Source organism: Argiope bruennichi, chromosome 8, assembly GCF_947563725.1.
Source record: "Argiope bruennichi chromosome 8, qqArgBrue1.1, whole genome shotgun sequence".
NCBI lineage: Eukaryota > Metazoa > Arthropoda > Arachnida > Araneae > Araneidae > Argiope > Argiope bruennichi.
The window spans coordinates 89,966,894-89,981,298 of NC_079158.1; the positions used below are offsets into that span (position 1 = coordinate 89,966,894).

Sequence of the window (14,405 nt, forward strand, 5' to 3'; positions counted from 1 at the left end):
CTGCTTAAACTTTTTTATATTGCATATAATCTTTTACAGAATGTAATTTCCCTCTCTGTTGACAGCGAGAACAGGGATCTCAGTGACCTCATGCAGATATCGAAGACAATGAGTGTAATCTGCTTTCATAATTTTTAAAAATGGTAGAATGTTCCACGAAATAATATTTGACGAAACAATGAACACAGTTTGAATTTCATAATAATAGTGAACATATATATATTTCAAATGTGAATTTCTCCAAAATATTGGACAACAATAAGATGGGTTTAGGGAAACAAGCAATTTTTATACTTTTTAAATACAATATTTTAAGAATTTATGGCAGAAATAAGTGAAAGTCTAAATTAATTTCGATATGATTTAATTTCCTTTCAAAAATTTTTAATAAACGTTCAAGGTACACATTCTCACAATTCCAAAATATGCACAATGACATAAACTCAAAGACACGACTATACCTGTTCTCATTTAATATTAGTATATATCTTTTATTTTCTGATTATACATACAGAATAAACTTATGAAGTTTAAAAAAAATTATAATAAATTGTATGTAAAATATAATCCAAATGCTTTCAAGGAAATTATTTTTAAATAAAAAAATAAATTTTTATTTTTTTCAATCATAGTAATGAGTATAGATATTTCATTATAAATTTCCTTCACAGTCACTATCTTATTTTAAAAGTGGAATTTTAATACAGTGACATGATGTTTCAAAGACTTCTTTATAGTCTTCTATTCTTACTATACGTATTCATTTCTTCCTATTCGTTTTACTTCAGTCAAATGCAATTTATTTTCTATATCTTTATAATGTATTAGGTATAAGATATATCTAATAAAAATATTTTTGTTCTTTCCATTCTCAATATCAATTCAATCAGTTTGAAAAAGCTGTGAAGTGATTCTTACAGAATAATTTTTAAACGGCAGTAGAAAAATATTGAATACATTTCGAAAAATAATGATTTTAATTCATATAGCTTAAATGTATTTGGACTTTTCTCCTTTCAAATTGATCTTTTTTATTCGAATTTCAATTTTTTTTTTTATTAAGACCTATTCATTCGTTAAATTATCTTTCATGAATATCCAATACCGAGATATGCAATAAAAATAATCATTCTTATTTTAAAAGAATATAATTCCGTTTTTAGCTTCGGTTAAAAATGCTATTGATCTGGAGATATTTATAAAAACTCATTTGAGTTTCAAAGGATAACAAATATTTTATATCCAGAAATAAATCGCTTCCTGAAACAGTCACTTTCACGCAGAAATCCTTATTATGCTCATTTATTATTATTAATCCATCATGATAATAATAATACCATAAAATATTATATATATATATATATATATATATATATATATATATATATATATATATATATATATATATATACACACAAAGAGAGAGAAATGGTATTTTTTCTATTTCAAATATTTTTAATTAAAAAGGTGGATGGAAAATCACATTGCGGTAAGAATCAGCAAAAATAGTAAAATATTCCCGAATTTGCTAATGAAATTGATAATTTTATTTATAATAAAACAACATGTATTTTGTGTGAAATCATAAGTTTTTGAATCGTATGAAATAAAAATACTTTAATGGGTAAGCCATGTTAAATAATGGTTGTTTCAGATCAAAGCAGTTTAATTTTTTTTTCTTTGTAGAAATTAATAAAAAAAATATCTTAATAACCAAAAGAATTTTTATGAAGATAATAATTGAGGCTTAGAAATTTAAAATTTGTGCTGTGGGAATTAAATAATTTGAAAAACAGTAAAAATATTCTTAGAACTTCAGAAAAATTATTCATTTTTATTAACTACTCTGAATTAATAATTAAATTGCTTTAGATTTAAAAAAATATGGCAATTTTTGGGTTTTGGCAAATATCCAATTTGCTGCTCAAAAATCTGTATTTAACAGTCCATCAACATTTTCGTTGTCTCAAATTATATGGATATATTTTTACCTTTAAGACATACGGATATTTATCAAAGATAACAGAAAAGGATTTCCATTTCTCTAACTATTTTACCAACTAATTTTATGTTTTATGTTAAATATACAGCCAGATGATTTTTTTCTTGTTGCCCTATGATTTGCTCCAACTAACATATGTCTTCTGTATTAAAAATCTTATTCCGGAGACGTGATTCTTGAAGCCTAGAAAAAGTCATAATCTGACTTGATCGCACCAAATGAAGCGGATGTAAGGACATTCGAAATCCCCTGAGTCTATTCCGAGCACGTTGTCACGTGGATATTGAGCAGCTGGAATTGGTAGGCCTCAGAATGTGCTTCTATTCCACATAACACAAGTAAGTACGATTCCTATTCGCTTCTTTATCTAAAAGGTTTTATACTTCAGATATGCAACAATTTCTTTCAATGTTTATTGCGCTTTAAATAATTGTATTTAACGTTACAACTCGTAGCATTTTTTTTGAAGTTTTTGCTGATTTTGGAGCACTGGAATATAAGAAATAAATGAGTAAAATTATTCATTACGTTACGAAGCAGTAAATATCTCATTCCAGTAATTAAACTTATGTAGAAAGAAAACAGTATTACAGATTCACACAGTAAATTCAAACAATTTCAGATATTACTATTGAAAAGATATGACCCAAGATTCTGTCATATTGTGTAAACCAGATTGATGATAGCACATAAATGATAATGACACTGGGAAAAAAATCTATGATGGAATTTTACATTCCTATTTTCCATCGTTATTGCACTGTGCGATCAGCATAAGTATAATAGTAACCATTGAAAATACATCACTAAGATTTTGTCTTAATGTATAACTGAGTTGGACGATATCACATAGATGATAAAGTAATTGGAAAAATCCATGATGGAATTCTGCGTTTCTAATTTCCATCATTATTGCAATGTGCTATTAGCGTAAGTATATTAGTATCCATTGAAAATACATCATCAAGATGTTATTATTATGTATAAACGAGATTGATGATATTGCTTAAATGATAAGGTAATTAGAAAAAATCTATGATGGAATTCTGCATTCTATTTTACAACATTATTAAATTATAATTGTTCCATGATATTATTTGCAAAACTTATTGTTATAACGTCAAATACAAAAAAATATTTATATATGCTTTCATTAGTTATCATTATGCTATATTAGAACAAAATATTGTAGTATACTTCCAGGATGATATAGAATATTGATAATATTTCGCAATATCGGGTATATATGGCAACACAGTTATTGTGAATTTTTTACTAAAAAGAAAACATTATAAGTTGAAGAAAATACTTTTCACAGACAAGAGTAGTTTTTCTGAGATCCTTTGCCTAAAATATGCTCGAAGGACTTTGACACATTCTTATGATTATTAAAAAAACGAAATATATGAAATAAAATGTGTATTTTTAAAAAAATGAAGACAAATATTCAGAAGAGTATTCTTAAGAAAACACATCAATATACTTGTAAATTACAGTCAAAATATTGATAAAGCAAACCACGATTTATTCTCTTTTATAAAGCGTAGAATTGTTTAGCAACTATTGATATGAGTTCAGAAAATTCTTCAAACGTGAAAACATAGATTTCCTAAAATGTAAACGGAATGGAATTTTCTGGAATATATATATATATATATATATATATATATATTCTGATTCCTAAAAATTCTTTGGACTTAAACCTTCAAGGATATGGTTTAAGAATTGTGCAGTTTTGAACATTGCAAAGGATTGCGATTTACTTTACTTCTGCAAAATATACTTACACTTATTATTTCTCGCTTGGATTTATTAAACAAAATTATTATCCCTTTTCTCAGAAATAAAAAAAGGATATAATCCCAATATATGTATCACAGAAAAATACAGTATCACTGGTCTTTCGGAGTCTGCATAATAACTTCAAAAAAGTGATTAAACAAAACATTTAATCTTAAAAAAATAAATACATATAGAGTAATTATAATTAAAGTCCGTCTATTCAAAAAGCCTTAGAGTCGGTTCAATAGCCTTCATATAAACGTAATTTTACTAGCATACACAAGGGTTACTCTCTGTGAAAAACCGAAAAAAATTATTTGCAATTTTTATCAATAGTTGGTGCTACAACAATTTATTTCAGTTTTTCCTGAGTTGTTACTGAACTAATGAAATAACAGTATTTTTCATTACAGTTCAAAACATTTGATATTCCAGAAATCTCTAGAGCCCAATAATCTATAGCTCCAAACAATAATTTAAATTTTTACTAAAGATGAAAGGCTTTCTTTTTGGTTTCTTTAACGCTCAAGCTCGGAAAAATTCCCTTAAACATTTACAAAGCAACAGCAATTAACCAAAATTATAACAATTTCTTTTTTTTTGGGGGGGGGATTCACAGAGATATCATTCGTATCTGTACCCATTTAATACAATTTATTAAGAATCATAGAAATCGACTTTAGATCCTTCTGAATAGGAGGATTTTAATTATAACAGGCCTTTATATATAATAAGCGCAATTTTGATACAAAGTTTGATTATTAATCATTAATTGCCGATGGTAATTCTGTTTTCCTCATTAGTTATGAAGATTCCTAACTCATAAAGGAAAAGTCTGGCTCATTTTTTAAAATAAACTCAAAAAATAGCATCTCATTTAATTAATTCGTTAATTGTAATTGTGTGTACATTTATAACAAATGAATTTAAACAATGAAGAAATAATAACAATTTTATTACTTCTTTCGAAAATTAAATTTATTGTATTTATATTCAGTTCATTAATTTTTAAGGAAATATTTAAAATTTCAAGAATTTTAAAGAATTGTCAATTTTTCTCCCTTTATCCATTTATGGAAATAGAAGTAAACTGGAGATGTCGGTATTTTTAGAACTAACACAGATAGCCTAAAATGTTGTACAATACCATGCGCTTTTAAATTATGTAGCAATGTTATATAATATTGCAAATAATGTTTACTATCATACAGTATTCCATAATCTATGTGTTCTGTCATATATGCACATGTACACTAAATTTCGGAAAACTTATGTGAGAACCCTTTATAAAGTCGAAACTAATAGTGAGTATTTTATAAATTCGAATTTAAAGACAAAATAAATCAAACTCATATCATTTAATGTGTTGTTTATCAATCATATTTGGCCGAAAGTACCTTTCAGAATAACTCTCCGTGGCAGATTGTTTTCTTGAAATATTATGGCTTTTGTATTCTCTCCTAAGCTTTGAGAACATGGCGCAGATGTGCCCAAAGGAAAAATAACAACTGGTTATTTGTAGAAGAGGAGACATTTTCCTGTCCATATTCCGAGAACGAATTCTTGCGTCATGCGGAACAGGTTAGCAAAATTTTGTTTTTTACTTATTTGGAAAACATTAAAGACGAGACATGTCTGAAATAGAATACATAAATGTCTATATAAAGTCTCGGATAATACGATTTTCTTGGAAATGAATTTTTCTGATTTTCTTTCAGTTCTCTATATACACATTTCATGAATATATCCATTTAATAATTTTACTCTCATTTTTTATTTCAACTTCATTTCTAGAAACAACTACATTTTAATATATATCAGATATATTTAAAATAAAAATCATGATGCATAAATTTTCAGGAGTTTTCTTAGGTGAGAAAACTTTCAGAAATATAACGGGCAATATACGACAAAATTTTAAAACAAAAATAGAGCAGAGATCCATAGGAATAAAAGATTATTTATTTTCATGTTAAATAAATAAGCACACTCTCGATTTCCAAAGTAAATCTAAGTAAAGATAATAATTATTCTGGGAAGAACAATAACAAAAAACTTTTATGAAAAATAAAGAGACAGTATTTGCGTTAAAAGTATATTTCAATTTGTAATTATAATTTATCTGTAATGAATATATATTTTGTTTTCCAGCTCTAAACATCAAGAAACCTCTGTCATAAAGAGCATTGATAATGTAATTCTAATTGATATTATTAATAATCTAATTCTAAAAACAAGAATTTCCCGACCCTCTTCAAAGAATATTTTAATAAATATCATTCACGAAAAAAATTCCCGGATCCATTAAAAATAAGCAATATCATCCTATTTCAAAAATCTGGAAGATACCCTAAATTAGCGACATCATACAGACCAATAGCTCTTTTGCCTACAATAGGAAAAATTCTAGAAAAATTACTCACGCAACATCTTACTTATTTTCTTGAAACAAATAAACTAACCATTAATAGTCAGTTTGGTTTCCGTGAAGGAAAATCCATAGATGCTGCTCTTAAAAAGCTTGTAGAAAAAATTTATAAAGGAGATTGAGAAAAAGACAATATTCTGGTTCTTTCAGTGGACATCAAAGGGGCATTTGAATAATTATTCAACACCATTCAATAGTCAAATGATAAATTCCAATGTCCCCAAAATTTAAGAAACATCTTCGAACATCTTGCGGCATGCCAGAAAAATAATCCTCAACATATAAGAAGGATAGGCCGTAAGAGAACAGAGGCAAGGGTGCCCCCAAGGATTCTGCAGTGGTCCGGCTCTATGGAACTTGGTGGCGAACGATCTGCTTAGTAAAATTTGGCCTGCCCACACAACTATCGAAGTATTCTCAGATGATTTTGTTCTGGTCATTAATGCCAAAACAAAAGATAATCTAAGACAAAATACCCAAGCACAATAGCACAATTCATATCTTCATATCACAATTAATAGCTGACATAAATAATTTAGAAGTATCCACCGAGAAATCCAACTTTATTCTGTTTAGTAAATGGACAACAGGACCCAGAATCTATTGGCAGGGAGAAAGAATAAAGCAGCCACACGCCATCAAATACCTAGGTGCCCATATTGATGACAAATTGAATTGGAATACCCACTTCAAGTACTTAACATTGAAAGCGCAATAGCAACAATTCAATTTTCTCTAAATAGCTGGCAAATTCTAAGGAATAACTCTTCGATACAGAAAAAGCTTGTACAAGACAGTCATTGAAAGGATGCTTGTTCACGGAGCAGGAATTTGGTGTCTCCACCCAACGGTTAAACTAGCAAGAAAGATATCTTCCATCCAAAGAGGCCTTTTTCTAGCAATTACGGAAGCGTCCACCACGCCTACTGCAGCACATCAGGTTATCCTTGGCTTGCTTCCACTTCATCTGCAGCTCCGGATGATGGCAATAATGACTGAATTGTACAGACTCCGTGGAATCGTACATGATATGCCACAGATCAACCCATATGAGTATGAAACCAGAGCGACGTCACCAGTCTGGACGTCACATCCCTCCAAACATCTCCAAGTACATAAAATTTCATTGGGAGACGGTGGATCTCAGAATTTAGAACTTGGGATCTATACAGATGGATCAAAATCCTCAGCAGGAGTTGTGGCTGTATTTTGTATCATCCAGGATGCAGTCAACATACACCAGTGGTCAACCAGCCTATTGAAAGAAAACATGGTCTTCCAAATTGAACTACTGGCACTCAATAGAGCAGTCAAATACGCAACATACCTCCTTTCATCAGATCCAATCATTATTTATGTCGACAATAAAGCATGAATACAAGCTTCAAGTTCTCCAAATTCCACTAGCCAATTAGCAAGATACACATTATCCCTTCTTCTTGTAAATCATCATATTAAAATCTTATGGATCAAGGCACATATAGTCTATGACGAGAATGAAGCGGCGGACAAACTAGCAAAAATATTGGCTAGTGCTAATCAAGATCGGAATGTAATGAAGCTTCCAAGATGTCGTCTGAAGAACATACTCCAAACCGAGATGATGACAAGATGGCGAAAGGAATGGGAAGAAGGCGAAACAGTTCGGTCCACATTCAACATAATACCAAAGGTTTCTCTCTACGCGGCCAACTGGAACAGAGCGGATGTCATTTTCTTCACTGGACACAGCCTATTCCCAACATACCTACAAAGATTCCTTCTGGCCAACTCTCCTAACTGCATCTGTTCTGAGATAGAATCTCCAATTCACTATGTAACAGAATGCATACTGACTCTCTCATGGCATATGAGAAAGCCAGAAACAAGTCACCGAGGAAGAATGGTACAGGAGAGTTGCATCGAATACCCCTACATACAGCAAAACCCACTCCATAGTAAATCATATTCATAAATACCGAGACCTCTTCAAGATTACAGAATAACTGAGACCAAAATACCATTTGTTAAAATCAATTAAATTATTGATTCAAAAGTGCAGTTCTCACGAAGAAAATCAAAATATAGGACCCAGATAGACTATTATTATTCTATATTTTCTTTTATTTATTTTTTCCTTTTTATTTTTCCCTTTTTTCTTCCTTCTATCTTATGCTCATTCAACTAGTTAGATAGTGTTATAGGCACCCGACCACAGGATGGCGTTATGTTATGTCATAAAAAGCATGCATTCGTAAAAAAACTTGTCAACAAGAATAATAATTGTTATTATTGTCAAAAAAGATTTTAAAATGTGCCAGATATATTTTTTCTCAGGGGAGGCAGGTAAAATCAGCTACCGAAAATAAAGAGATGAATTCTTATAAAGTTGTCAATATTTCTTAGAATGTAAGGATAAACTAATATTAATATTTTCTGATTTGGGGCATATAAAAACATACATTTTCAAAGGGCATGTGTGATATTTCTAGTGTTGTTCTATTACTTCAGAAGTATCATGAATGAATCACATATATCGTTTGTTCAAATACTTACAACAGTTTAATAATTTTCAGAACTTTTAAAATTAATAAATTTAATAATGATAAAACCTGTTATATGAAATATTTATCACAATTGTATTATACAAAAGTTGTTTGATTTTCAATTGCCTATTTCATGAAATTAAGAAATTTAATTTCAAGAAAATATACTTCCAGTGTCAAAGGAAATTTATCTAAAATATTTTATTCAATTATGCATATTAAATATGATTTAGTGGGCCAAACTTCCTAATATCATTATAATGTAACAAGCTTCGTCAATTTACTTTTTATTCTATTTATCAACAATTCGAAGTCACAATGACCGTCTTTCAATGGTACATGCATCTTCAAAGAACAGTAATCTTACATTTATACGAAAAGTAAAATTATTTCTTTAATTTCACATAATTATTGATTTTGCTTATTCTCTCTGACCTTTAACTTAAAAAGAAATTTGAGATCACATATAATTAAATAGGTCACATATAATTAGATTTGAGCAGACTTCGCTCTTTAGATTTACAATGGAAAATTTAAACGAGGACTGTGCATCGGAAAATCTAATTTTTATATAACGAAAATCCGCCTCTGGTCTGTATTCAGCAAATCGAAAGTAACACGAATCATGACTCAATATTCTAGCACTGTAAAAGAAGATTTGTTCTGAGAAGCAGAAACTGAAAGTTTTCAATAAAACTTTGTTTAGCTGGTATAAAAACAATGTATTGGATTATTCATAAAATTTGGCAAACAAGACTTAAGTATTTTCACAAAACAATTTAATACATAAAACTTTTCCTGCTATTGATCTGATACAGAATTCTTCATTACCACAGAAGGGAAATTCTTATTTAAGATCCGCCCCGGCTCTAGCCATACTTCTCATTTTAGAAATCCTATTTTAGTTTCCTTTCAAAACAAGCTTTAAGCTCAAAATTCGTTCCCTTCAAGCGTGATATTTTCCACTAACATGAATAAAGCATGGTATAAGTAAAAAAGTCGAAGACCCGAGTTAAAATAACATGAGGTTCTTCAGACAAAAGAAAAAAAAATATGTAGCCTTCCTCTTTCATTTTCTCTTTGTTAGATAAGCCTCATTTTTGTTAGATGGAGAAACTATTTCTTGTTTTCTCATTCTTTTCTTTCTAAGAACAAATACAATTTTGCTAAATTGAAGAATGTAATTTTAAAAAGATCTCAAAATTGGAAAAAAAAATACTAATCATTACATACCAGCTTAGTTAGAACTGTAAATATCCCCTTAATACAGATTTAATCATTAATTAATTTTATATATTGTTTTAGTTATTGCATTTAATATTACATTTTTATCCCCATTTTACAAAATATAGTTTTAATTTTCTTATTTACTTTTAAATAAATAATACATTAGTTCTTTTGAACAGCCATTGAAAACAATAATGTTGTTTTTTCAGGTTACTTGGATTAGGTGTTATCCAATAGTATAAATAAAAAGTCTTAAAGTTATTTTACAGAAATTTATCAATTATTTAAGCCATTATTGGAAGCAAAAACCATTATTGAAACCAACCATTGTTGAAAGCAAAATCATTTCAATTAGAGAACCTTTCATGCCGATGTTGCTCGCTGATTTTGATTACAAAATAAATCTAATAATTTTCTTTGTAAATTTACTGTTTTATTTTCATAAAAAATTACGTTAGAGAAAACAAAATATTAGAAAAAATATCTGCATGTATAATTTATTTGCATAAATATTTAAAATTTAGCCAGTTAAAATTAATTTATTTTTTATAACCAAATACTATCTGGCATGAATTTAAAATTGTATATTAAGATATAATAAAACAAAACACAAATGACAAAACCTATGGCATAAATTGTGCTAATCATAAGTAAAAATTTTGTTGATTGTAAAAATAAAGATTGATATAAATAAAGTCTTTTTTTTTAAATCTCACACAGATAATACTCTGTTTCCGGTGTCAGGGGTTGCTAGAATGTGCGCTTAAGGCAGAGATCTGTCATCCCATCCGGTGATGCATTATAGTTCTGGTGCTACACGGCCAAATAATTTACACGGCAGCACACGAATGGAATCTTTTGTCTTTTGCGTAGAAATAAATTCTAGGAATTTTAAAAAAAAAATTATTTGTTACTTCTTATACCTCACTGAGTAGCTAGACGATAAATATTAGAACAAAAGTAATCAATTAAACAATAAATCTCATTTTTAGAAGAGGATTAGGGTCAAATTGGTCCCTGCGTGTGCTAGCGTTTCAGATTCTTTCACTGTCAATTAGCAACACAGATACAGAGATCTTCTCGCAAGTCGTCCTATTTATAGACAGAATTATGATGGTTCAAATTCGTCATATATTCATGAAATTTTTAACAGCGGTCATATACAGAATCGAAACAAAACGCAGATTTTGAATATTCCAGAAATTCTGATCGAATCCTTCCCTGCTTATCATTATATAAAATGCATTCTTTTATAATGAATAAATTACTTTGAAATCCACGTTATCAATTCCTTTTATTCTGAATGATAAATAATGTAAATATTTTTTGAGTATGTATATAAAAATGAAAGGTGTGGTGGCGGGAAAATTTTCTTGTGATTGTCGGGACGACATCACTTTCGTTTCATCAAAAATTCTTTTACGTTGGACGGGAAACGTTTCTTGTGATGGTCGAGACGACGGTACTTTCGTTTCCTCACAAATTCTTTTCCGTCGGGCCCCACTTTGGGTGCCAATGTGGTGGTATGTAGATTATTATGATCCATGCAGGAAGCAACAGGACGAATGTTTTTAGGAACATTTCTTTTAATAATCACATTCACACACTAAACAAACACAAAGACAAAACATTAACGCCCGCGGCTTCACAGTTCAGCATCACATCTCATTCTAATTACAATCGCAATGCATTAAGGGGTGACATATGGGATGGCCTAATCAGGCATCGCCATCTAGTATCCAAAAGAGAAGATAAGAGTAATGCAACTGCTACAAAGATAAAATATATGAATTTTCAAAAGGGCACGTTTAAGCATCGTTTTCTAAAAAAATTTCAAATCTAAACTATATGTAAATTGTAGATTTTCTTTTTTTCTCAATATTTTTATTCGTGAAAAAAAAACTACTTATATAAAAAATAATAAGTTTTATATTAAATTAATAGGGAAAATGGAAGTGAATACAGAAAAGGTATAAAAAAAAGGGACAATGTTCAATTTTTTTTCCAATTAAAAATCGCATTTGTGTCTTAAATAATATCTTATTTCCAAGAAAAATCATTTATATTTTCTGATCATACTTTATTTTTATACAAATAGCCAATAAGATAATGAGTAAGTGCCTGGCAATTTGGGGTGAAAAATGACCCTGCGTATACTGAAATGTTCAGTAAATAGGTGAGTATGCTGAAGGGTTAAATATGAACTTATTGGTTTGAAATAATATACTCTTAACTGGTGTGCAATTGGTAGTGGTGTTCTAAGCATTTCAAATCAAATTTAATCGTCCTATGTACTTACAAATTATCTAATATAACTAATGATCTAATTAGAGATACAAATGATCTAAATCTTCCATATTCATATGCGTCGGTCAAGAATCTCCTCTTCAAACATCAATAAATCTCGAAAAGTTTCTGAACTTTTATAATTTTTCTTGAAGAAAAAATAAATAAATAAATAAATAAAATAGAGTCCTAACTCAGAGCTTATATTATCAACTATCATCGTAACACCTTGGGGCAGCTGAGGCAGAAAAACTCAAGAAAGATCGACATAAAACGGAAAAAAAATGGATAAAAGGATCAAAGTATCTTCTGCACTTTTTTTCGAAAACAAACTGAGTGAGATCTTTCCGTGCTCTTACTAAAGAAGAAACTTGGAAAAGCCATAGAACGGATTGTTGACTTTTTCGTCTGCTCTTTTGTCCATTCGTGAACCTGGCTGCCTCGCCAATTTGTGTTTGTCTTTTTGAAGTGGCGTGGAATGTGGCCTTTGCTATCGACTTACCAAGACGGTGCTTACTCTTTTATTGAGATTGACTCGATGTAATGAGCAAGCTGTTCAAACTTTTTACCAAGTTAGAAACATTGCACATTTGATCTTTATTTTGAAGTAAACTTTATATGTTTCGAAATAGAAGATCAAAACATTGGAAGTAAGTGGTAATATGAACTATTTGGAAACAGAAAAGTATACTATTTAATTAAATAAAATGGTCCAAGACTTTGAGTATATTATTTTCTTTTCATTCCTGAAGTTTGAACGCATCGTTTAGATTTACATTGAAAGTTTTGATTCAACATTATATGATATAAATACTGAAAATTAATCTTACATTAAAGGTGCGTTTAATACTACATAAATATTTGTGTTTTATGCCTATCAACAATATTTCATATATTTTTGTGATATATTACTTCATAAGGTTTTCTTTTTATTTGGGCTGTTTTGGTAACCTTATTTACAGTTATATGGTATCTACATGTAAATAAATTTCATAATTTTCAACCACAATCAGGTAACGAGTAACTTGTGGACCACCATCAACTTCTAGTTACCAAATTACACCTATATAATTTTCCCAATGATAGACATCATAAGGTCTATTGAATAAAAAGGACATAATATATTTTAAATGGATTTTGGTTTCGAAATGATCTCCTTCTGATCTCAGACTAGAATTCGACGACGGGGCCGTAGTGGTGAATGTTTTTCTTATAGGGCACAGGAATTTTAGAAATAAGAAGTACAATATAATTCAGTTTGCCTATTATCAAACTAAAAAAAGTATGTTAATCCAATTAATAACGCCCATCAGATTTAACTAAACTCACTGTGGGAAATGCAAAAATAATTATAGAATATTATGAAGGCTTTATATTAATTAGCATATGAAGTTAAACTTCAGTCGAATATCTTTACTTATAATAAATATGAATGTGTGTATGTATTAGTGATCTACCGACCAGACCGTTTGACCTAGAAATGCCCTTCTTGGCCCATATATGCATTGAAGTCAATAATGGGCATCTAAGAGCGAATTTTTTTTTAATTACAAATTTTAGTAATTAAAAATAACGCAAAATTTTGGAGTTTTACCGACCAAATTTCCTAAAAATATTATAGCACAAAATTATTTTTTTCATCATTCTTAAAATTTAAAATAATTATCTTTTCGAAGATACCAATGTTTTAACCTATAAATTAAATTTATATGGCTTTTCTGAAAACATTAATCATATTTTCCAACATTTTTTTTCGCATGAAAGAAAAGGAAAATTTAATCTGCAAGAGCCTGTTAATGAGAAGGAGAAATTAGCTTTTATGAGCCCTTCGCCATCTCGTTAACAATAAACACTCGATATCTTGGCCTATATTGCTTCTGCTGAAACTATGCATGGAAACAAAGATCTCACTTACTCTGAAATCTTTACGATTTGTTTCTATTTTAGAAAGAAGCTTCGGAAACTAAACATTCTATATTACATTGGTAGAGGTTCTGGAGAGTCTTTTCAATTAAAGAATAAACATACAAGACAACAATAGACGACTCTCACACGATTTATTAATAGACACACCGATGTCATTTATTTCTCAATAGAAACAGAAGCCCTTTCTGGTTTGCCATTTGGTATAAAACTGACCAGATGTTCACCTCGC

At 29.4% G+C, this 14,405-nt stretch overlaps 1 protein-coding gene across 4 annotated transcripts in view; it reads right to left on the reverse strand.

Annotated features, from left to right (window-relative positions):
- LOC129981662 (cell adhesion molecule Dscam2-like) overlaps positions 1–14,405 on the reverse strand; it is a 391,964-nt gene that overhangs the window by 193,234 nt on the left and 184,325 nt on the right. The window lies entirely within an intron of this gene.